This window comes from Phalangium opilio, unplaced genomic scaffold, assembly GCF_054372755.1.
Source record: "Phalangium opilio isolate 3A_F unplaced genomic scaffold, DU_Popi_V2 ptg000098l_1, whole genome shotgun sequence".
Classification (NCBI taxonomy): domain Eukaryota; kingdom Metazoa; phylum Arthropoda; class Arachnida; order Opiliones; family Phalangiidae; genus Phalangium; species Phalangium opilio.
In genome coordinates, this window is record NW_028324201.1 from 4,030,295 (window position 1) to 4,050,099 (window position 19,805).

The window sequence follows — 19,805 nt, forward strand, 5'->3', positions numbered from 1 at the left end:
GGTTTATAAATAGAATTAAGACTTGGTTAAGCAAGTCCGATATGGTCTAGTGGCTAGGATATCTGGCTCTCACCCAGAAGGCCCGGGTTCGAATCCCGGTATCGGAGCGAGTGCTTTTGTACCGCTTTTGAAGAATAAATTTAAAGACACATTTATAGGAATAATATTTAGAGTTGCTCAAACCAGTCCGATATGGTCTAGTGGCTAGGATATCTGGCTTTCACCCAGAGGGCCCGGGTTCGCTTCCCGGTATCGGAGCGACTGCATTTGTACCGCTTTTGAAGAATAAACTTAAAGACACATTTATAGGAATAATATTTAGGGTTGTTCCAACCAGTCCGATATGGTCTAGTGGCTAGGATACCTTGCTCTCACCCAAAAGCACGGATTCGATTCCCGGTATCGGAGACAGTGCGTTTGCACAAGTTTTAAAGAATAAACTTAAAGACACATTTTAAGTTATAATATTTAGAGTTGTTAGAAACAGTCCGATATGGTCTAGTTGCTAGGATATGTGGCTTTCACCCAGAAGGCCCGGGTTCGATTCCCGGTGTCGGAGCGAGTGCTTTTGTACCGCTTTTGAAGAATAAATTTTAAGACACATTTATAGGAATAATATTTAGAGTTGTTCTAACCACTCCGATATGGTCTAGCGGGTAGGATAACTGGCTCTCACCCAGAAGGCCCGGGTTCGAATCCCGGTATCTGAGCGAGTGCTTTTGTACCGGTTTTGAAGAATACACTTAAGGATATAGGTTTATGAATAGAATTAAGACTTGGTTGGGAAAGTCCGATATGGTCTATTGGGTAGGATACCTGGCTTTCACCCAGAAGGCCCGGGTTCGATTCCCGGTATCGGAGCGAGTGCATTTGTACCGCTTTAGAAGAATAAACTTAAAGACACATTTATAAGAATAATATTTAGGGTTGTTCCAACCAGTCCGATATGGTCTAGTGGCTAGGATATCTGGCTCTCACCCAGAAGGCACGGGTTCGATTCCCGATATCGGAGACGGTGCTTTAAACCGCTTTTAAAGAATAAATTTAAAGACACATTTATAGGAATAATATCTAGAGTTGCTCAAACCAGTCCGATATGGTATAGTGGCTAGGATATCTGGCTTTCACCCAGAAGGCCCGGGTTCGATTCCCGGTATCGGAGCGAGTAAATTTGTACCGCTTTTAAAGAATAAACTTAAAGACACATTTATAGGAATAATGTTTAGGGTTGTTCCAACCAGTCCGATATGGTCTAGTGGCTAGGATACCTTGCTCTCACCCAAAAGCAAGGGTTCGATTCCCGGTATCGGAGACAGTGCGTTTGCACAAGTTTTAAAGAATAAACTTAAAGACACATTTTAAGCTATAATATTTAGAGTTGTTAGAAACAGTCCGATATGGTCTAGTTGCTAGGATATGTGGCTTTCACCCAGAAGGCCCGGGTTCGATTCCCGGTGTCGGAGCGAGTGCTTTTGTACCGCTTTTGAAGAATAAATTTTAAGACACATTTATAGGAGTAATATTTAGAGTTGTTCTAACCACTCCGATATGGTCTAGCGGGTAGGATAACTGGCTCTCACCCAGAAGGCCCGGGTTCGAATCCCGGTATCTGAGCGAGTGCTTTTGTACCGGTTTTGAAGAATACACTTAAGGATATAGGTTTATGAATAGAATTAAGACTTGGTTGGGAAAGTCCGATATGGTCTATTGGGTAGGATACCTGGCTTTCACCCAGAAGGCCCGGGTTCGATTCCCGGTATCGGAGCGAGTGCATTTGTACCGCTTTAGAAGAATAAACTTAAAGACACATTTATAGGAATAATATTTAGGGTTGTTCCAACCAGTCCGATATGGTCTAGTGGCTAGGATATCTGGCTCTCACCCAGAAGGCACGGGTTCGATTCCCGATATCGGAGACGGTGCTTTAAACCGCTTTTAAAGAATAAATTTAAAGACACATTTATAGGAATAATATCTAGAGTTGCTCAAACCAGTCCGATATGGTATAATGGCTAGGATATCTGGCTTTCACCCAGAAGGCCCGGGTTCGATTCCCGGTATCGGAGCGAGTAAATTTGTACCGCTTTTAAAGAATAAACTTAAAGACACATTTATAGGAATAATGTTTAGGGTTGTTCCAACCAGTCCGATATGGTCTAGTGGCTAGGATACCTTGCTCTCACCCAAAAGCACGGGTTCGATTCCCGGTATCGGAGAAAGTGCGTTTGCACAAATTTTAAAGAATGAACTTAAAGACACATTTTAAGTTATAATATTTAGGGTTGTTAGAAACAGTCCGATATGGTCTAGTTGCTAGGATATCTGGCTTTCACCCAGAAGGCCCGGGTTCTATTCCCGGTGTCGGAGCGAGTGCTTTTGTACCGCTTTTGAAGAATAGACTTAAGGATATAAGTTTATGAATAGAATTAAGACTTGGTTGAGCTATTCCGATATGGTCTAGTGGCTAGGATATCTGGCTTTCACCCAGAAGACCGGGGTTCGATTCCCGGTATCGGAGCGAGTGGTTTTGTACCGGTTTTGAAGAATAGACTTAAGGATATAGGTTTATAAATAGAATTAAGACTTGGTTAAGCAAGTCCGATATGGTCTAGTGGCTAGGATATCTGGCTCTCAATCAGAAGGCCCGGGTTCGAATCCCGGTATCGGAGCGAGTGCTTTTGTACCACTTTACAAGAATAGACTTAGGGATATAGGTTTATGAATAGAATTAAGACTTGGTTAAACAAGGGCGACATGGTCTAGTGGCTATTATATCTGGCTTTTACCCAGAAGGCCCGGGTTCGATTCCCGGTATCGGAGCGAGTGCATTTGTACCGCTTTTAAAGAATAAACTTAAAGACACATTTATAGGAATAATATTTAGGGTTGTTCCAACCAGTCCGATATGGTCTAGTGGCTAGGATACCTTGCTCTCACCCAAAAGCACGGGTTCGATTCCCGGTATCGGAGACAGTGCGTTTGCACAAGTTTTAAAGAATAAACTTAAAGACACATTTTAAGTTATAATATTTAGGGTTGTTAGAAACAGTCCGATATGGTCTAGTTGCTAGGATATGTGGCTTTCACCCAGAAGGCCCGGGTTCGATTCCCGGTGTCGGAGCGAGTGCTTTTGTACCGCTTTTGAAGAATAAATTTAAAGACACATTTATAGGAATAATATTTAGAGTTGTTCTAACCAGTCCGATATGGTCTAGAAGGTAGGATAACTGGCTCTCACCCAGAAGGCCCGGGATCGATTCCCGGTATCGGAGACGGTGCTTTAAACCGCTTTTAAAGAATGAATTTAAAGACACATTTATTGGAATAATATCTAGGGTTTCTAAAACCAGGCCGATATGGTCTAGTGTCTAGGATATCTGGCTTTAACCCAGAAGGTCCGGGTTCGATTCCCGGTATCGGAGCGAGTGTATTTGTACCGCTTTTAAAGAATAAACTTAATGACACATTTATAGGAATAATATTTAGGGTTATTCCAACCAGGCCGGAATGGTCTAGTGGCTAGGATATCTGGCTCTCACCCAGAAGGCCTGGGTTCGATTCCCGATATCGGAGACGGTGCTTTAAACCGCTTTTAAAGAATAAATTTAAAGACACATTTATAGGAATATTATCTAGAGTTGCTCAAACCAGTCCGATATGGTCTAGTGGCTAGGATATCTGGCTTTCACCCAGAAGGCCCGGGTTCGATTCCCGGTATCGGAGCGACTGCATTTGTACCGCTTTTGAAGAATAAAATTAAAGACACATCTATAGGAATAATATTTAGGGCTGTTCCAACCAGTCCGATATGGTCTAGTGGCTAGGATATCTGGCTCTCACCCAGAAGGCCCGGGTTCGATTCCCGGTATCGGAGCGAGTGCTTTTGTACCGGTTTTGAAGAATAGACTTAAGGATATAGGTTTATGAATAGAATTAAGACTTGGTTAAGCAAGTCCGATATGCTCTAGTGGCTAGGATACCTGGCTTTCACCCAGAAGGCCCGGGTTCGATTCCCGGTATCGGAGCGACTGCATTTGTACCGCTTTTGAAGAATAAACTTCAAGACACATTTATAGGAATAATATTTAGGGTTTTTCCAACCAGTCCGATATGGTCTAGTGGCTAGGATATCTGGCTTTAACCCAGAAGGTCCGGGTTCGATTCCCGGTATCGGAGCGACTGCATTTGTACCGATTTTGAAGAATAAACTTAAAGACACATTTATAGGAATAATATTTAGGGCTGTTCCAAGCAGTCCGATATGGTCGAGTGGCTAGGATATCTTGCTTTCACACAGAAGGCATGGGTTCGATTCCCGGTGTCGGAGCGAGCGCTTTTGTACCGCTTTTGAAGAATAGACTTATGGATATAGGTTTATGAATGGAATTAAGACTTGGTTGAGCAAGTCCGATATGGTCTAGTGGCTAGGATATCTGGCTTTCACCCAGAAGGCCCGGGTTCGATTCCCGGTATCGGAGCGAGTGCTTTTGTACCGCTTTTGAAGAATAAATTTAAAGACACGGTTATAGGAATAATATTTAGGGTTGTTCGAACCAGTCCGAAATGGTCTAGTGGCTAGGATATCTGGCTCTCACCCAGAAGGCCCGGGTTCGATTCCCGATATCGGAGACGGTGCTTTAAAGCGCTTTTAAAAAATAAATTTAAAGACACATTTATAGGAATAATATTTAGGGTTGTTCCAACCAGTCCGATATGGTCTAGTGGCTAGGATATCTGGCTCTCACCCAGAAGGCCCGGGTTCGATTCCCGATATCGGAGACGGTGCTTTAAACCGCTTTTAAAGAATAAATTTAAAGAAACATTTATAGGAATAATATCTAGAGTTGCTCAAACCAGTCCGATATGGTCTAGTGGCTAGGATATCTGGCTTTCACCCAGAGGGCCCGGGTTCGCTTCCCGGTATCGGAGCGACTGCATTTGTACCGCTTTTGAAGAATAAACTTAAAGACACATTTATAGGAATAATATATAGGGTTGTTCCAACCAGTCCGATATGGTCTAGTGGCTAGGATACCTTGCTCTCACCCAAAAGCACGGGTTCGATTCCCGGTATCGGAGACAGTGCGTTTGCACAAGTTTTAAAGAATAAACTTAAAGACACATTTTAAGTTATAATATTTAGAGTTGTTAGAAACAGTCCGATATGGTCTAGTTGCTAGGATATGTGGCTTTCACCCAGAAGGCCCGGGTTCGATTCCCGGTGTCGGAGCGAGTGCTTTTGTACCGCTTTTGAAGAATAAATTTTAAGACACATTTATAGGAATAATATTTAGAGTTGTTCTAACCACTCCGATATGGTCTAGCGGGTAGGATAACTGGCTCTTACCCAGAAGGCCCGGGTTCGATTCCTGGTATCGGAGCGAGTGCTTTTGTACCGGTTTTGAAGAATAGACTTAAGGATATAGGTTTATGAATAGTATTAAGACTTGGTTAAGCAAGTCCGATATGGTCTAGTGGCTAGGATATCTGGCTCTCACCTAGAAGGCCCGGGTTCGAATCCCGGTATCTAAGCGAGTGCTTTTGTACCGGTTTTGAAGAATAGACTTAAGGATATAGGTTTATGAATAGAATTAAGACTTGGTTGGGAAAGTCCGATATGGTCTATTGGGTAGGATACCTGGCTTTCACCCAGAAGGCCCGGGTTCGATTCCCGGTATCGGAGCGAGTGCATTTGTACCGCTTTAGAAGAATAAACCTAAAGACACATTTATAGGAATAATATTTAGGGTTGTTCCAACCAGTCCGATATGGTCTAGTGGCTAGGATATCTGGCTCTCACCCAAAAGGCACGGGTTCGATTCCCGATATCGGAGACGGTGCTTTAAACCGCTTTTAAAGAATAAATTTAAAGACACATTTATAGGAATAATATCTAGAGTTGCTCAAACCAGTCCGATATGGTATAGTGGCTAGGATATCTGGCTTTCACCCAGAAGGCCCGGGTTCGATTCCCGGTATCGGAGCGAGTAAATTTGTACCGCTTTTAAAGAATAAACTTAAAGACACATTTATAGGAATAATGTTTAGGGTTGTTCCAACCAGTCCGATATGGTCTAGTGGCTAGGATACCTTGCTCTCACCCAAAAGCACGGGTTCGATTCCCGGTATCGGAGACAGTGCGTTTGCACAAGTTTTAAAGAATAAACTTAAAGACACATTTTAAGTTATAATATTTAGAGTTGTTAGAAACAGTCCGATATGGTCTAGTTGCTAGGATATGTGGCTTTCACCCAGAAGGCCCGGGTTCGATTCCCGGTGTCGGAGCGAGTGCTTTTGTACCGCTTTTGAAGAATAAATTTTAAGACACATTTATAGGAATAATATTTAGAGTTTTTCTAACCACTCCGATATGGTCTAGCGGGTAGGATAACTGGCTCTCACCCAGAAGGCCCGGGTTCGAATCCCGGTATCTGAGCGAGTGCTTTTGTACCGGTTTTGAAGAATACACTTAAGGATATAGGTTTATGAATAGAATTAAGACTTGGTTGGGAAAGTCCGATATGGTCTATTGGGTAGGATACCTGGCTTTCACCCAGAAGGCCCGGGTTCGATTCCCGGTATCGGAGCGAGTGCATTTGTACCGCTTTAGAAGAATAAACTTAAAGACACATTTATAGGAATAATATTTAGGGTTGTTCCAACCAGTCCGATATGGTCTAGTGGCTAGGATATCTGGCTCTCACCCAGAAGGCACGGGTTCGATTCCCGATATCGGAGACGGTGCTTTAAACCGCTTTTAAAGAATAAATTTAAAGACACATTTATAGGAATAATATCTAGAGTTGCTCAAACCAGTCCGATATGGTATAGTGGCTAGGATATCTGGCTTTCACCCAGAAGGCCCGGGTTCGATTCCCGGTATCGGAGCGAGTAAATTTGTACCGCTTTTAAAGAATAAACTTAAAGACACATTTATAGGAATAATGTTTAGGGTTGTTCCAACCAGTCCGATATGGTCTAGTGGCTAGGATACCTTGCTCTCACCCAAAAGCACGGGTTCGATTCCCGGTATCGGAGAAAGTGCGTTTGCACAAATTTTAAAGAATGAACTTAAAGACACATTTTAAGTTATAATATTTAGGGTTGTTAGCAACAGTCCGATATGGTCTAGTTGCTAGGATATCTGGCTTTCACCCAGAAGGCCCGGGTTCGATTCCCGGTGTCGGAGCGAGTGCTTTTGTACCGATTTTGAAGAATAGACTTAAGGATATAGGTTTAAGAATAGAATTAAGACTTGGTTGAGCAAGTCCGATTTGGTCTAGTGGCTAGGATACTTGCCTTTTACCCAGAAGGCCCGGGTTCGATTCCCGGTATCGGAGCGAGTTCTTTTGTATTGCTTTTAAAGAATAAACTTCAAGACACATTTATAGGAATAATATTTAGGGTTTTTCCAACCAGTCCGATATGTACTAGTGGCTAGGATATCTTGCTTTCACACAGAAGGCATGGGTTCTATTCCCGGTGTCGGAGCGAGTGCTTTTGTACCGCTTTTGAAGAATAAACTTAATGACACATTTATAGGAATAATATTTAGGGTTATTCCAACCAGGCCGGAATGGTCTAGTGGCTAGGATATCTGGCTCTCACCCAGAAGGCCCGGGTTCGATTCCCGGTATCGGAGCGAGTTTTTTTGTACCGGTTTTGAAGAATAGACTTAAGGATATAGGTTTATGAATAGAATTAAGACTTGGTTAAGCAAGTCCGATATGGTCTAGTGTCTAGGATATCTTGCTTTAACCCAGAAGTTCCGGGTTCGATTCCCGGTATCGGAGCGAGTGCATTTGTACCGCTTTTGAAGAATAGACTTAAGGATATAGGCTTATGAATAGAATTAAGACTTGGTTGAGCTATTCCGATATGGTCTAGTGGCTAGGATATCTGGCTTTCACCCAGAGGGCCCGGGTTCGCTTCCCGGTATCGGAGCGACTGCATTTGTACCGCTTTTGAAGAAAAAACTTAAAGACACATTTTAAGTTATAATATTTAGGGTTGTTCCAACCAGTCCGATATGGTCTAGTGGCTAGGATATCTGGCTCTCACCCAGAAGGCCCGGGTTCGATTCCCGATATCGGAGACGGTGCTTTAAACCGCTTTCAAAGAATAAATTTAAAGACACATTTATAGGAATAATATCTAGAGTTGCTCAATCCAGTCCGATATGGTCTAGTGGCTAGGATATCTGGCTTTCACCCAGAGGGCCCGGGTTCGCTTCCCGGTATCGGAGCGACTGCACTTGTACCGCTTTTGAAGAATAAACTTAAAGACACATTTATAGGAAAAATATTTAGGGTTGTTCCAACCAGTCCGATATGGTGTAGTGGCTAGGATATCTTGCTCTCACCCAGAAGGCCCGGGTTCGATTCCCGGTATCGGAGACGGTGCTTTAAACCGGTTTTAAAGAATAAATTTAAAGATACATTTATTGGAATAATTTCTAGGGTTTCTCAAACCAGGGCGATATGGTCTAGTGTCTAGGATATCTGGCTTTAACCCAGAAGGTCCGGGTTCGATTCCCGGTATCGGATTGAGTGCATTTGTACCGCTTTTAAAGAATAAACTTAAAGACACATTTATAGGAATAATATTTAGGGTTGTTCCAACCAGTCCGATATGGTCTAGTGGCTAGGATACCTTGCTCTCACCCAAAAGCACGGGTTCGATTCCCGGTATCGGAGACAGTGCGTTTGCACAAGTTTTAAAGAATAAACTTAAAGACACATTTTAAGTTATAATATTTAGGGTTGTTAGAAACAGTCCGATATGGTCTAGTTGCTAGGATATGTGGCTTTCACCCAGAAGGCCCGGGTTCGATTCCCGGTGTCGGAGCGAGTGCTTTTGTACCGCTTTTGAAGAATAAATTTAAAGACACATTTATAGGAATAATATTTAGAGTTGTTCTAACCAGTCCGATATGGTCTAGAAGGTAGGATAACTGGCTCTCACCCAGAAGGCCCGGGATCGATTCCCGGTATCGGAGACGGTGCTTTAAACCGCTTTTAAAGAATGAATTTAAAGACACATTTATTGGAATAATATCTAGGGTTTCTAAAACCAGGCCGATATGGTCTAGTGTCTAGGATATCTGGCTTTAACCCAGAAGGTCCGGGTTCGATTCCAGGTGTCGGAGCGAGTGCTTTTGTACCGCTTTTGAAGAATAGACTTAAGGATATAGGTTTAAGAATAGAATTAAGACTTGGTTGAGCAAGTCCGATTTGGTCTAGTGGCTAGGATACTTGCCTTTTACCCAGAAGGCCCGGGTTCGATTCCCGGTATCGGAGCGAGTTCTTTTGTATTGCTTTTAAAGAATAAACTTCAAGACACATTTATAGGAATAATATTTAGGGTTTTTCCAACCAGTCCGATATGTACTAGTGGCTAGGATATCTTGCTTTCACACAGAAGGCATGGGTTCTATTCCCGGTGTCGGAGCGAGTGCTTTTGTACCGCTTTTGAAGAATAGACTTAAGGATATAGGTTTATGAATAGAATTAAGACTTGGTTGAGCAAGTCCGATATGGTCTAGTGGCTATGACTTCTGGCTTTCACCCAGAAGACCGGGGTTCGATTCCCGGTATCGGAGCGAGTGGTTTTGTACCGGTTTTGAAGAATAGACTTAAGGATATAGGTTTATAAATAGAATTAAGACTTGGTTAAGCAAGTCCGATATGGTCTAGTGGCTAGGATATCTGGCTCTCAATCAGAAGGCCCGGGTTCGAATCCCGGTATCGGAGCGAGTGCTTTTGTACCACTTTACAAGAATAGACTTAGGGATATAGGTTTATGAATAGAATTAAGACTTGGTTAAACAAGGGCGATATGGTCTAGTGGCTAGGATATCTGGCTTTTACCCAGAAGGCCCGGGTTCGATTCCCGGTGTCGGAGCGAGTACTTTTGTACCGGTTTTGAAGAATAGACTTAAGGATATAGGTTTATGAATAGAATTAAGACTTGGTTAAGCAAGTCCGATATGGTCTAGTGTCTAGGATATCTTGCTTTAACCCAGAAGGTCCGGGTTCGATTCCCGGTATCGGAGCGAGTGCATTTGTACCGCTTTTGAAGAATAGACTTAAGGATATAGGCTTATGAATAGAATTAAGACTTGGTTGAGCTATTCCGATATGGTCTAGTGGCTAGGATATCTGGCTTTCACCCAGAGGGCCCGGGTTCGCTTCCCGGTATCGGAGCGACTGCATTTGTACCGCTTTTGAAGAAAAAACTTAAAGACACATTTTAAGTTATAATATTTAGGGTTGTTCCAACCAGTCCGATATGGTCTAGTGGCTAGGATATCTGGCTCTCACCCAGAAGGCCCGGGTTCGATTCCCGATATCGGAGACGGTGCTTTAAACCGCTTTCAAAGAATAAATTTAAAGACACATTTATAGGAATAATATCTAGAGTTGCTCAAACCAGTCCGATATGGTCTAGTGGCTAGGATATCTGGCTTTCACCCAGAGGGCCCGGGTTCGCTTCCCGGTATCGGAGCGACTGCACTTGTACCGCTTTTGAAGAATAAACTTAAAGACACATTTATAGGAATAATATTTAGGGTTGTTCTAACCACTCCGATATGGTCTAGCGGGTAGGATAACTGGCTCTCACCCAGAAGGCCCGGGTTCGATTCCCGGTATCGGAGCGAGTGCTTTTGTACCGGTTTTGAAGAATAGACTTAAGGATATAGGTTTATGAATAGAATTAAGACTTGGTTAAGCAAGTCCGATATGGTCTAGTGGCTAGGATATCTGGCTCTCACCCAGAAGGCCCGGGTTCGAATCCCGGTATCTGAGCGAGTGCTTTTGTACCGGTTTTGAAGAATAGACTTAAGGATATAGGTTTATGAATAGAATTAAGACTTGGTTGGGAAAGTCCGATATGGTCTATTGGGAAGGATACCTGGCTTTCACACAGAAGGCCCGGGTTCGATTCCCGGTATCGGAGACGGTGCTTTAAACCGCTTTTAAAGAATAAATTTAAAGACACATTTATAGGAATAATATCTAGAGTTGCTCAAACCAGTCCGATATGGTATAGTGGCTAGAATTTCTGGCTTTCACCCAGAAGGCCTGGGTTCGATTCCCGGTATCGGAGCGAGTAAATTTGTACCGCTTTTAAAGAATAAACTTAAAGACACATTTATAGGAATAATGTTTAGGGTTGTTTCAACCAGTCCGATATGGTCTAGTGGCTAGGATACCTTGCTCTCACCCAAAAGCACGGGTTCGATTCCCGGTATCGGAGACAGTGCGTTTGCACAAGTTTTAAAGAATAAACTTAAAGACACATTTTAAGTTATAATATTTAGAGTTATTAGAAACAGTCCGATATGGTCTAGTTGCTAGGATATGTGGCTTTCACCCAGAAGGCCCGGGTTCGATTCCCGGTGTCGGAGCGATTGCTTTTGTACCGCTTTTGAAGAATAGACTTAAGGATATAGGTTTATGAATAGAATTAAGACTTGGTTGAGCAAGTCCGATATGGTCTAGTGGCTATGTTTTCTGGCTTTCACCCAGAAGGACCGGGTTCAATTCCCGGTATTGGAGCGAGTGCTTTTGTACCGCTTTTCAAGAATAGACTTAAGGATATAGGTTTATGAATAGAATTAAGACTTGGTTGAGCTATTCCGATATGGCCTAGTGGCTAGGATATCTTGCTTTCACCCAGAAGGCCCGGGTTCGATTCCCGATATCGGAGACGGTGCTTTAACCCGCTTTTAAAAAATAAATTTAAAGACACATTTATAGGAATCATATCTAGAGTTGCTCAAACCAGTCCGATATGGTCTAGTGGCTAGGATGTCTGGCTTTCACCCAGAAGGCCCGGGTTCGATTCCCGGTATCGGAGCGACTGCATTTGTACCGCATTTGAAGAATTAACTTAAAGACACATTTATAGGAATAATACTTAGGGTTGTTCCAACCAGTCCGATATGGTCTAGTGGCTAGGATATCTGGCTCTCACCCAGAAGGCCCGGGTTCGATTCCCGGTATCGGAGACGGTGCTTTAAACCGGTTTTAAGGAATAAATTTAAAGATACATTTATTGGAATAATATCTAGGGTTTCTCAAACCAGGCCGATATGGTCTAGTGTCTAGGATATCTGGCTTTAACCCAGAAGGTCCGGGTTCGATTCCCGGTATCGGAGCGAGTGCTTTTGTACCGCTTTTGAAGAATAAATTTAAAGACACATTTATAGGAATAATATTTAGGGTGGTTCTAACCAGTCCGATATGGTCTAGCGGGTAGGATAACTGGCTCTCACCCAGAAGGCTCGGGTTCGATTCCCGGTATCGGAGCGACTGCATTTGTACCGCTTTTGAAGAATAAAATTAAAGACACATTTATAGGAATAATATTTAGGGTTGTTCCAACCAGTCCGATATGGTCTAGTGGCTAGGATATCTGGCTCTCACCTAGAAGGCCCGGGTTCGTTTCCCGGTATTGGAGACGGTGCTTTAAACCGGTTTTAAAGAATAAATTTAAAGAAACATTTATTGGAATAATATCAAGGGTTTCTCAAACCAGGCCGTTATGGTCTAGTTGCTAGGATATGTGGCTTTCACCCAGAAGGCCCGGGTTCGATTCCCGGTGTCGGAGCGAGTGCTTTTGTACCGCTTTTGAAGAATAAATTTAAAGACACATTTATAGGAATAATATTTAGAGTTGTTCTAACCAGTCCGATATGGTCTAGCGGGTAGGATAACTGGCTCTCACCCAGAAGGCCCGGGTTTGATTCCCGGTATCGGAGCGAGTGCTTTTGTACCGGTTTGAAGAATAGACTTAAGGATATAGGTTTATGAATAGAATTAAGACTTAGTTGAGCAAGTCCGATATGGTCTATTGGGTAGGATACCTGGCTTTCACCCAGAAGGCCCGGGTTCGATTCCCGGTATCGGAGCGAGTGCATTTGTACCGCTTTAGTAGAATAAACCTAAAGACACATTTATAGGAATAAAATTTAGGGTTGTTCCAACCAGTCCGATATGGTCTAGTGGCTAGGATATCTGGCTCTCATCCAGAAGGCCCGGGTTCGATTCCCGATGTCGGAGACGTTGCTTTAAACCGCTTTTAAAGAATAAATTTAAAGACACATTTATAGGAATAATATCTAGAGTTGCTCAAACCAGTCCGATATGGTCTAGTGGCTAGGATATCTGGCTCTCACCCAGAAGGCTCGGGATCGATTCCCGGTATCGGAGACGGTGCTTTAAACCGCTTTTAAAGAATAAATTTAAAGACACATTTATTGGAATAATATCTAGGGTTTCTAAAACCTGGCCGATATGGTCTAGTGTCTAGGGTATCTGGCTTTAACCCAGAAGGTCCGGGTTCGATTCCCGGTATCAGAGCGAGTGCATTTGTACCGCTTTTAAAGAATAAACTTAAAGACACATTTATAGGAATAATATTTAGGGTTATTCCAACCAGGCCGGAATGGTCTAGTGGCTAGGATATCTGGCTCTCACCCAGAAGGCCCGGGTTCGATTCCCGGTATCGGAGCGAATGCTTTTGTACCGGTTTTGAAGAATAGACTTAAGGATATAGGTTTATGAATAGAATTAAGACTTGGTTAAGCAAGTCCGATATGGTCTAGTGTCTAGGATATCTTGCTTTAACCCAGAAGGTCCGGGTTCGTTTCCCGGTATCGGAGCGAGTGCATTTGTACCGCTTTTGAAGAATAGATTTAAGGATATAGGCTTATGAATAGAATTAAGACTTGGTTGAGCTATTCCGATATGGTCTAGTGGTTAGGATATCTGGCTCTAACCCAGAAGGCCCGGGTTCGAATCCCGGTATCGGAGCGAGTGCTTTTGTAGCGCTTTTGAAGAATAAATTTAAAGACACATTTATAGGAATGATATTTAGGGTTGTTCCAACCAGTCCGATATGGTCTAGTGGCTAGGATATCTGGCTCTCACCCAGAAGTCCCGGGTTCGATTCCCGATATCGGAGACGGTGCTTTAAACCGCTTTTAAAGAATTAATTTAAAGATACATTTATTGGAATAATATCTAGGGTTTCTCAAACCAGGCCGATATGGTCTAGTGTCTAGGATATCTGGCTTTAATCCAGAAGGTCCGGGTTCGATTCCCGGTATCGGAGCGACTGCATTTGTACCGCTTTTGAAGAATAAAATTAAAGACACATTTATAGGAATAATATTTAGGGTTGTTCCAACCAGTCCGATATGGTCTAGTGGCTAGGATATCTGGCTCTCACCTAGAAGGCCCGGGTTCGATTCCCTGTATTGGAGACGGTGCTTTAAACCGGTTTTAAAGAATAAATTTAAAGACACATTTATAGGAATAATATCTAGAGTTGCTCAAACCAGGCCGATATGGTCTAGTGTCTAGGATATCTGGCTTTAACCCAGAAGGTCCGGGTTCGATTCCCGGTATCGGAGCGACTGCATTTGTACCGCTTTTGAAGAATAAACTTAAAGACACATTTATAGGAATAATATTTAGGGTTGTTCCAACCAGTCCGATATGGTCTAGTGGCTAGGATACCTTGCTCTCACCCAAAAGCACGGGTTCGATTCCCGGTATCGGAGAAAGTGCGTTTGCACAAATTTTAAAGAATGAACTTAAAGACACATTTTAAGTTATAATATTTAGGGTCGTTCCAACCAGTCCGATATGGTCTAGTGGCTAGGATATCTGGCTCTCACCCAGAAGGCCCGGGTTCGATTCCCGATATCGGAGACGGTGCTTTAAACCGCTTTTAAAGAATAAACTTAAAGACACATTTATAGGAATAATATTTAGGGTTGTTCCAACCAGTCCGATATGGTCTAGTGGCTAGGATACCTTGCTCTCACCCAAAAGCACGGGTTCGATTCCCGGTATCGGAGACAGTGCGTTTGCACAAGTTTTAAAGAATAAACTTAAAGACACATTTTAAGTTATAATATTTAGAGTTGTTAGAAACAGTCCGCTATGGTCTAGTTGCTAGGATATGTGGCTTTCACCCAGAAGGCCCGGGTTCGATTCCCGGTGTCGGAGCGAGTGCTTTTGTACCGCTTTTGAAGAATAGACTTAAGGATATAGGTTTATGAATAGAATTAAGACTTGGTTGAGCAAGTCCGATATGGTCTAGTGGCTATGTTTTCTGGCTTTCACCCAGAAGGCCCGGGTTCAATTCTCGGTATTGGAGCGAGTGCTTTTGTACCGCTTTTCAAGAATAGACTTAAGGATATAGGTTTATGAATAGAATTAAGACTTGGATGAGCTATTCCGATATGGCCTAGTGGCTAGGATATCTTGCTTTCACCCAGAAGGCCCGGGTTCGATTCCCGGTATCGGAGCGAGTGCTTTTGTACCGCTTTTGAAGAATAAATTTAAAGACACATTTATAGGAATAATATCTAGAGTTGCTCAAACCAGTCCGATACGGTCTAGTGGCTAGGATTTCTCGCTCTCACCCAGAAGGCCCGTGTTCGATTCCCGATATCGGAGACGGTGCTTTAACCCGCTTTTAAAGAATAAATTTAAAGACACATTTATAGGAATAATATCTAGAGTTGCTCAAACCAGTCCGATATGGTCTAGTGGCTAGGATGTCTGGCTTTCACCCAGAAGGCCCGGGTTCGATTCCCGGTATCGGAGCGACTGCATTTGTACCGCATTTGAAGAATAAACTTAAAGACACATTTATAGGAATAATACTTAGGGTTGTTCCAACCAGTCCGATATGGTCTAGTGGCTAGGATATCTGGCTCTCACCCAGAAGGCCCGGGTTCAATTCCCGATATCGGAGACGGTGCTTTAAACCGGTTTTAAGGAATAAATTTAAAGATACATTTATTGGAATAATATCTAGGGTTTATCAAACCAGGCCGATATGGTCTAGTGTCTAGGATATCTGGCTTTAACCCAGAAGGTCCGGGTTCGATTCCCGGTATCGGAGCGACTGCATTTGTACCGCTTTTGAAGAATAAACTTAAAGACACATTTATAGGAATAATATTTAGGGTTGTTCCAACCAGTCCGATATGGTCTAGTGGCTAGGATACCTTGCTCTCACCCGAAAGCACGGGTTCGATTCCCGGTATCGGAGCGACTGCATTTGTACCGCTTTTGAAGAATAAAATTAAAGACACATTTATAGGAATAATATTTAGGGTTGTTCCAACCAGTCCGAAATGGTCTAGTGGCTAGGATATCTGGCTCTCACCTAGAAGGCCCGGGTTCGATTCCCGGTATTGGAGACGGTGCTTTAAACCGGTTTTAAAGAATAAATTTAAAGATACATTTATTGGAATAATATCAAGGGTTTCTCAAACCAGGCCGATATGGTCTAGTTGCTAGGATATGTGGCTTTCACCCAGAAGGCCCGGGTTCGATTCCCGGTGTCGGAGCGAGTGCTTTTGTACCGCTTTTGAAGAATAAATTTAAAGACTCATTTATAGGAATAATATTTAGGGTTGTTCCAACCAGTCCGATATGGTCTAGTGGCTAGGATATCTGGCTCTCACCCAGAAGGCCCGGGTTCGATTCCCGGTAACGGAGCGAGTGCATTTGTACCGCTTTAGAAGAATAAACCTAAAGACACATTTATAGGAATAATATTTAGGGTTGTTCCAACCAGTCCGACATGGTCTAGTGGCTAGGATATCTGGCTCTCACCCAAAAGCACGGGTTCGATTCCCGGTATCGGAGAAAGTGCGTTTGCACAAATTTTAAAGAATGAACTTAAAGACACATTTTAAGTTATAATATTTAGGGTCGTTCCAACCAGTCCGATATGGTCTAGTGGCTAGGATACCTTGCTCTCACCCAAAAGCACGGGTTCGAATCCCGGTATCGGAGAAAGTGCGTTTGCACAAATTTTAAAGAATGAACTTAAAGACACATTTTAAGTTATAATATTTAGGGTCGTTCCAACCAGTCCGATATGGTCTAGTGGCTAGGATATCTGGCTCTCACCCAGAAGGCCCGGGTTCGATTCCCGATATCGGAGACGGTGCTTTAAACCGCTTTTAAAGAATAAATTTAAAGACACATTTATAGGAATAATATCTAGAGTTGCTCATACCAGTCCGATATGGTCTAGTGGCTAGGATACCTGGCTCTCACCCAGAAGGCCCGGGTTCGATTCCCGGTATCGGAGCGAGTGCATTTGTACCGCTTTTGAAGAATAGACTTAAGGATATAGGTTTATGAATAGAATTAAGACTTGGTTGAGCAAGTCCGATATGGTCTAGTGGCTATGTTTTCTGGCTTTCACCCCGAAGGCCCGGGTTCAATTCCCGGTATCGGAGCGAGTGCATTTGTACCGCTTTAGAAGAATAAACCTAAAGACACATTTATAGGAATAATATTTAGGGTTGTTCCAACCAGTCCGACATGGTCTAGTGGCTAGGATATCTGGCTCTCACCCAAAAGCACGGGTTCGATTCCCGGTATCGGAGAAAGTGCGTTTGCACAAATTTTAAAGAATGAACTTAAAGACACATTTTAAGTTATAATATTTAGGGTCGTTCCAACCAGTCCGATATGGTCTAGTGGCTAGGATACCTTGCTCTCACCCAAAAGCACGGGTTCGAATCCCGGTATCGGAGAAAGTGCGTTTGCACAAATTTTAAAGAATGAACTTAAAGACACATTTTAAGTTATAATATTTAGGGTCGTTCCAACCAGTCCGATATGGTCTAGTGGCTAGGATATCTGGCTCTCACCCAGAAGGCCCGGGTTCGATTCCCGATATCGGAGACGGTGCTTTAAACCGCTTTTAAAGAATAAATTTAAAGACACATTTATAGGAATAATATCTAGAGTTGCTCAAACCAGTCCGATATGGTCTAGTGGCTAGGATACCTGGCTCTCACCCAGAAGGCCCGGGTTCGATTCCCGGTATCGGAGCGAGTGCATTTGTACCGCTTTTGAAGAATAGACTTAAGGATATAGGTTTATGAATAGAATTAAGACTTGGTTGAGCAAGTCCGATATGGTCTAGTGGCTATGTTTTCTGGCTTTCACCCCGAAGGCCCGGGTTCAATTCCCGGTATCGGAGCGAGTGCTTTTGTACCGCTTTTGAAGAATAAATTTAAAAACACATTTATAGGAATTATATCTAGAGTTGCACAAACCAGTCCGATATGGTCTAGTGGCTAGGATGTCTGGCTTTCACCCAGAAGGCCCGGGTTCGATTCCCGGTATCGGAGCGACTGCATTTGTACCGCATTTGAAGAATAAACTTAAAGACACTTTTATAGGAATAATATTTAGGGTTGTTCCGACCAGTCCGATATGGTCTAGTGGCTAGGATATCTGGCTCTCACCCAGAAGGCCCGGGTTCGATTCCCGGTATCGGAGACGGTGCTTTAAACCGGTTTTAAGGAATAAATTTAAAGATACATTTATTGGAATAATATCTAGGGTTTCTCAAACCAGGCCGATTTAGTCTAGTGTCTAGGATATCTGGCTTTAACCCAGAAGGTCCGGGTTCGATTCCCGGTATCGGAGCGAGTGCATTTGTACCGCTTTTAAAGAATAAACTTAAAGACACATTTATAGGAATAATATTTAGGGTTATTCCAACCAGGCCGGAATGGTCTAGTGGCTAGGATATCTGGCTCTCACCCAGAAGGCCCGGGTTCGATTCCCGGTATCGGAGCGAGTGCTTTTGTACCGCTTTTGAAGAATATATTTAAAGACACATTTATAGGAATAATATCTAGAGTTGCACAAACCAGTCCGATATGGTCTAGTGGCTAGGATGTCTGGCTTTCACCCAGAAGGCCCGGGTTCGATTCCCGGTATCGGAGCGACTGCATTTGTACCGCATTTGAAGAATAAACTTAAAGACACATTTATAGGAATAATATTTAGGGTTGTTCCAACCAGTCCGATATGGTCTAGTGGCTAGGATATCTGGCTCTCACCCAGAAGGCCCGGGTTCGATTCCCGGTATCGGAGACGGTGCTTTAAACCGGTTTTAAGGAATAAATTTAAAGATACATTTATTGGAATAATATCTAGGGTTTCTCAAACCAGGCCGATTTAGTCTAGTGTCTAGGATATCTGGCTTTAACCCAGAAGGTCCGGGTTCGATTCCCGGTATCGGAGCGAGTGCATTTGTACCGCTTTTAAAGAATAAACTTAAAGACACATTTATAGGAATAATATTTAGGGTTGTTCCAACCAGTCCGATATGGTCTAGTGGCTAGGATATCTGGCTCTCACCTAGAAGGCCCGGGTTCGATTCCCGGTATAGGAGCGACTGCATTTGTACCGCTTTTGAAGAATGAACTTAAAGACACATCTATAGGAATAATATTCAGGGTTGTTCCAACCAGTCCGATATGGTCTAGTGGCTAGGATACCTTGCTCTCACCCAAAAGCACGGGTTCGATTCCCGGTATCGGAGACAGTGCGTTTGCACAAGTTTTAAAGAATAAACATAAAGATACATTTTAAGTTATAATATTTAGGGTTGTTAGAAACAGTCCGATATGGTCTAGTTGCAAGGATATGTGGCTTTCACCCAGAAGGCCCGGGTTCGATTCCCGGTGTCGGAGCGAGTGCTTTTGTACCGCTTTTGAAGAATAAATTTAAAGGCACATTTATAGGAATAATATTTAGGGTGGTTCTAACCAGTCCGATATGGTCTAGCGGGTAGGATAACTGGCTTTCACCCAGAAGGCCCGGGTTCGATTCCCGTTATCGGAGCGAGTGCTTTTGTACCGGTTTTGAAGAATAGAATTAAGGATATAGGTTTATGAAAGAATTAAGGATATAGGTTTATGAATAGAATTAAGACTTAAGGATATAGGTTTATGAATA

At 42.9% G+C, this 19,805-nt stretch overlaps 1 long non-coding RNA gene and 47 other non-coding genes across 48 annotated transcripts in view; all 48 read left to right on the forward strand.

Moving 5' to 3' along the window:
- Positions 1–19,805, forward strand: part of LOC149634784 (uncharacterized) — a 333,137-nt gene that overhangs the window by 50,895 nt on the left and 262,437 nt on the right. The window lies entirely within an intron of this gene.
- TRNAE-CUC (transfer RNA glutamic acid (anticodon CUC)) lies at positions 36–107 on the forward strand. Its single transcript has one exon. It is a non-coding gene; the product is annotated as a tRNA-Glu (tRNA).
- On the forward strand, positions 941–1,012 carry TRNAE-CUC (transfer RNA glutamic acid (anticodon CUC)). The gene has a single exon. It is a non-coding gene; the product is annotated as a tRNA-Glu (tRNA).
- TRNAE-UUC (transfer RNA glutamic acid (anticodon UUC)) lies at positions 1,091–1,162 on the forward strand. Its single transcript has one exon. It is a non-coding gene; the product is annotated as a tRNA-Glu (tRNA).
- Positions 1,845–1,916, forward strand: TRNAE-CUC (transfer RNA glutamic acid (anticodon CUC)). Its single transcript has one exon. It is a non-coding gene; the product is annotated as a tRNA-Glu (tRNA).
- TRNAE-UUC (transfer RNA glutamic acid (anticodon UUC)) lies at positions 1,995–2,066 on the forward strand. The gene has a single exon. It is a non-coding gene; the product is annotated as a tRNA-Glu (tRNA).
- On the forward strand, positions 2,598–2,669 carry TRNAE-CUC (transfer RNA glutamic acid (anticodon CUC)). Its single transcript has one exon. It is a non-coding gene; the product is annotated as a tRNA-Glu (tRNA).
- On the forward strand, positions 3,652–3,723 carry TRNAE-UUC (transfer RNA glutamic acid (anticodon UUC)). Its single transcript has one exon. It is a non-coding gene; the product is annotated as a tRNA-Glu (tRNA).
- Positions 3,803–3,874, forward strand: TRNAE-CUC (transfer RNA glutamic acid (anticodon CUC)). The gene has a single exon. It is a non-coding gene; the product is annotated as a tRNA-Glu (tRNA).
- TRNAE-UUC (transfer RNA glutamic acid (anticodon UUC)) lies at positions 4,407–4,478 on the forward strand. The gene has a single exon. It is a non-coding gene; the product is annotated as a tRNA-Glu (tRNA).
- On the forward strand, positions 4,558–4,629 carry TRNAE-CUC (transfer RNA glutamic acid (anticodon CUC)). Its single transcript has one exon. It is a non-coding gene; the product is annotated as a tRNA-Glu (tRNA).
- On the forward strand, positions 4,708–4,779 carry TRNAE-CUC (transfer RNA glutamic acid (anticodon CUC)). Its single transcript has one exon. It is a non-coding gene; the product is annotated as a tRNA-Glu (tRNA).
- Positions 5,310–5,381, forward strand: TRNAK-CUU (transfer RNA lysine (anticodon CUU)). Its single transcript has one exon. It is a non-coding gene; the product is annotated as a tRNA-Lys (tRNA).
- Positions 5,763–5,834, forward strand: TRNAE-CUC (transfer RNA glutamic acid (anticodon CUC)). The gene has a single exon. It is a non-coding gene; the product is annotated as a tRNA-Glu (tRNA).
- TRNAE-UUC (transfer RNA glutamic acid (anticodon UUC)) lies at positions 5,913–5,984 on the forward strand. Its single transcript has one exon. It is a non-coding gene; the product is annotated as a tRNA-Glu (tRNA).
- Positions 6,667–6,738, forward strand: TRNAE-CUC (transfer RNA glutamic acid (anticodon CUC)). The gene has a single exon. It is a non-coding gene; the product is annotated as a tRNA-Glu (tRNA).
- Positions 6,817–6,888, forward strand: TRNAE-UUC (transfer RNA glutamic acid (anticodon UUC)). Its single transcript has one exon. It is a non-coding gene; the product is annotated as a tRNA-Glu (tRNA).
- On the forward strand, positions 7,118–7,189 carry TRNAE-UUC (transfer RNA glutamic acid (anticodon UUC)). The gene has a single exon. It is a non-coding gene; the product is annotated as a tRNA-Glu (tRNA).
- Positions 7,571–7,644, forward strand: TRNAE-CUC (transfer RNA glutamic acid (anticodon CUC)). Its single transcript has one exon. It is a non-coding gene; the product is annotated as a tRNA-Glu (tRNA).
- Positions 8,024–8,095, forward strand: TRNAE-CUC (transfer RNA glutamic acid (anticodon CUC)). Its single transcript has one exon. It is a non-coding gene; the product is annotated as a tRNA-Glu (tRNA).
- On the forward strand, positions 9,530–9,601 carry TRNAE-UUC (transfer RNA glutamic acid (anticodon UUC)). Its single transcript has one exon. It is a non-coding gene; the product is annotated as a tRNA-Glu (tRNA).
- On the forward strand, positions 9,681–9,752 carry TRNAE-CUC (transfer RNA glutamic acid (anticodon CUC)). The gene has a single exon. It is a non-coding gene; the product is annotated as a tRNA-Glu (tRNA).
- TRNAE-CUC (transfer RNA glutamic acid (anticodon CUC)) lies at positions 10,285–10,356 on the forward strand. The gene has a single exon. It is a non-coding gene; the product is annotated as a tRNA-Glu (tRNA).
- TRNAE-CUC (transfer RNA glutamic acid (anticodon CUC)) lies at positions 10,586–10,657 on the forward strand. Its single transcript has one exon. It is a non-coding gene; the product is annotated as a tRNA-Glu (tRNA).
- Positions 10,737–10,808, forward strand: TRNAE-CUC (transfer RNA glutamic acid (anticodon CUC)). Its single transcript has one exon. It is a non-coding gene; the product is annotated as a tRNA-Glu (tRNA).
- On the forward strand, positions 11,791–11,862 carry TRNAE-UUC (transfer RNA glutamic acid (anticodon UUC)). The gene has a single exon. It is a non-coding gene; the product is annotated as a tRNA-Glu (tRNA).
- On the forward strand, positions 11,942–12,013 carry TRNAE-CUC (transfer RNA glutamic acid (anticodon CUC)). The gene has a single exon. It is a non-coding gene; the product is annotated as a tRNA-Glu (tRNA).
- On the forward strand, positions 12,394–12,465 carry TRNAE-CUC (transfer RNA glutamic acid (anticodon CUC)). The gene has a single exon. It is a non-coding gene; the product is annotated as a tRNA-Glu (tRNA).
- On the forward strand, positions 12,996–13,067 carry TRNAE-CUC (transfer RNA glutamic acid (anticodon CUC)). Its single transcript has one exon. It is a non-coding gene; the product is annotated as a tRNA-Glu (tRNA).
- On the forward strand, positions 13,146–13,217 carry TRNAE-CUC (transfer RNA glutamic acid (anticodon CUC)). Its single transcript has one exon. It is a non-coding gene; the product is annotated as a tRNA-Glu (tRNA).
- On the forward strand, positions 13,447–13,520 carry TRNAE-CUC (transfer RNA glutamic acid (anticodon CUC)). The gene has a single exon. It is a non-coding gene; the product is annotated as a tRNA-Glu (tRNA).
- On the forward strand, positions 13,900–13,971 carry TRNAE-CUC (transfer RNA glutamic acid (anticodon CUC)). Its single transcript has one exon. It is a non-coding gene; the product is annotated as a tRNA-Glu (tRNA).
- On the forward strand, positions 14,201–14,272 carry TRNAE-CUC (transfer RNA glutamic acid (anticodon CUC)). The gene has a single exon. It is a non-coding gene; the product is annotated as a tRNA-Glu (tRNA).
- On the forward strand, positions 14,652–14,723 carry TRNAE-CUC (transfer RNA glutamic acid (anticodon CUC)). Its single transcript has one exon. It is a non-coding gene; the product is annotated as a tRNA-Glu (tRNA).
- On the forward strand, positions 15,555–15,626 carry TRNAE-UUC (transfer RNA glutamic acid (anticodon UUC)). The gene has a single exon. It is a non-coding gene; the product is annotated as a tRNA-Glu (tRNA).
- TRNAE-CUC (transfer RNA glutamic acid (anticodon CUC)) lies at positions 15,706–15,777 on the forward strand. Its single transcript has one exon. It is a non-coding gene; the product is annotated as a tRNA-Glu (tRNA).
- TRNAE-CUC (transfer RNA glutamic acid (anticodon CUC)) lies at positions 16,157–16,228 on the forward strand. The gene has a single exon. It is a non-coding gene; the product is annotated as a tRNA-Glu (tRNA).
- TRNAE-CUC (transfer RNA glutamic acid (anticodon CUC)) lies at positions 16,458–16,529 on the forward strand. The gene has a single exon. It is a non-coding gene; the product is annotated as a tRNA-Glu (tRNA).
- Positions 16,909–16,980, forward strand: TRNAE-CUC (transfer RNA glutamic acid (anticodon CUC)). The gene has a single exon. It is a non-coding gene; the product is annotated as a tRNA-Glu (tRNA).
- TRNAE-CUC (transfer RNA glutamic acid (anticodon CUC)) lies at positions 17,059–17,130 on the forward strand. The gene has a single exon. It is a non-coding gene; the product is annotated as a tRNA-Glu (tRNA).
- TRNAE-CUC (transfer RNA glutamic acid (anticodon CUC)) lies at positions 17,661–17,732 on the forward strand. Its single transcript has one exon. It is a non-coding gene; the product is annotated as a tRNA-Glu (tRNA).
- On the forward strand, positions 17,811–17,882 carry TRNAE-CUC (transfer RNA glutamic acid (anticodon CUC)). The gene has a single exon. It is a non-coding gene; the product is annotated as a tRNA-Glu (tRNA).
- On the forward strand, positions 18,113–18,184 carry TRNAE-UUC (transfer RNA glutamic acid (anticodon UUC)). The gene has a single exon. It is a non-coding gene; the product is annotated as a tRNA-Glu (tRNA).
- TRNAE-CUC (transfer RNA glutamic acid (anticodon CUC)) lies at positions 18,264–18,335 on the forward strand. The gene has a single exon. It is a non-coding gene; the product is annotated as a tRNA-Glu (tRNA).
- TRNAE-CUC (transfer RNA glutamic acid (anticodon CUC)) lies at positions 18,565–18,638 on the forward strand. The gene has a single exon. It is a non-coding gene; the product is annotated as a tRNA-Glu (tRNA).
- On the forward strand, positions 18,716–18,787 carry TRNAE-UUC (transfer RNA glutamic acid (anticodon UUC)). Its single transcript has one exon. It is a non-coding gene; the product is annotated as a tRNA-Glu (tRNA).
- On the forward strand, positions 18,867–18,938 carry TRNAE-CUC (transfer RNA glutamic acid (anticodon CUC)). The gene has a single exon. It is a non-coding gene; the product is annotated as a tRNA-Glu (tRNA).
- TRNAE-CUC (transfer RNA glutamic acid (anticodon CUC)) lies at positions 19,168–19,239 on the forward strand. The gene has a single exon. It is a non-coding gene; the product is annotated as a tRNA-Glu (tRNA).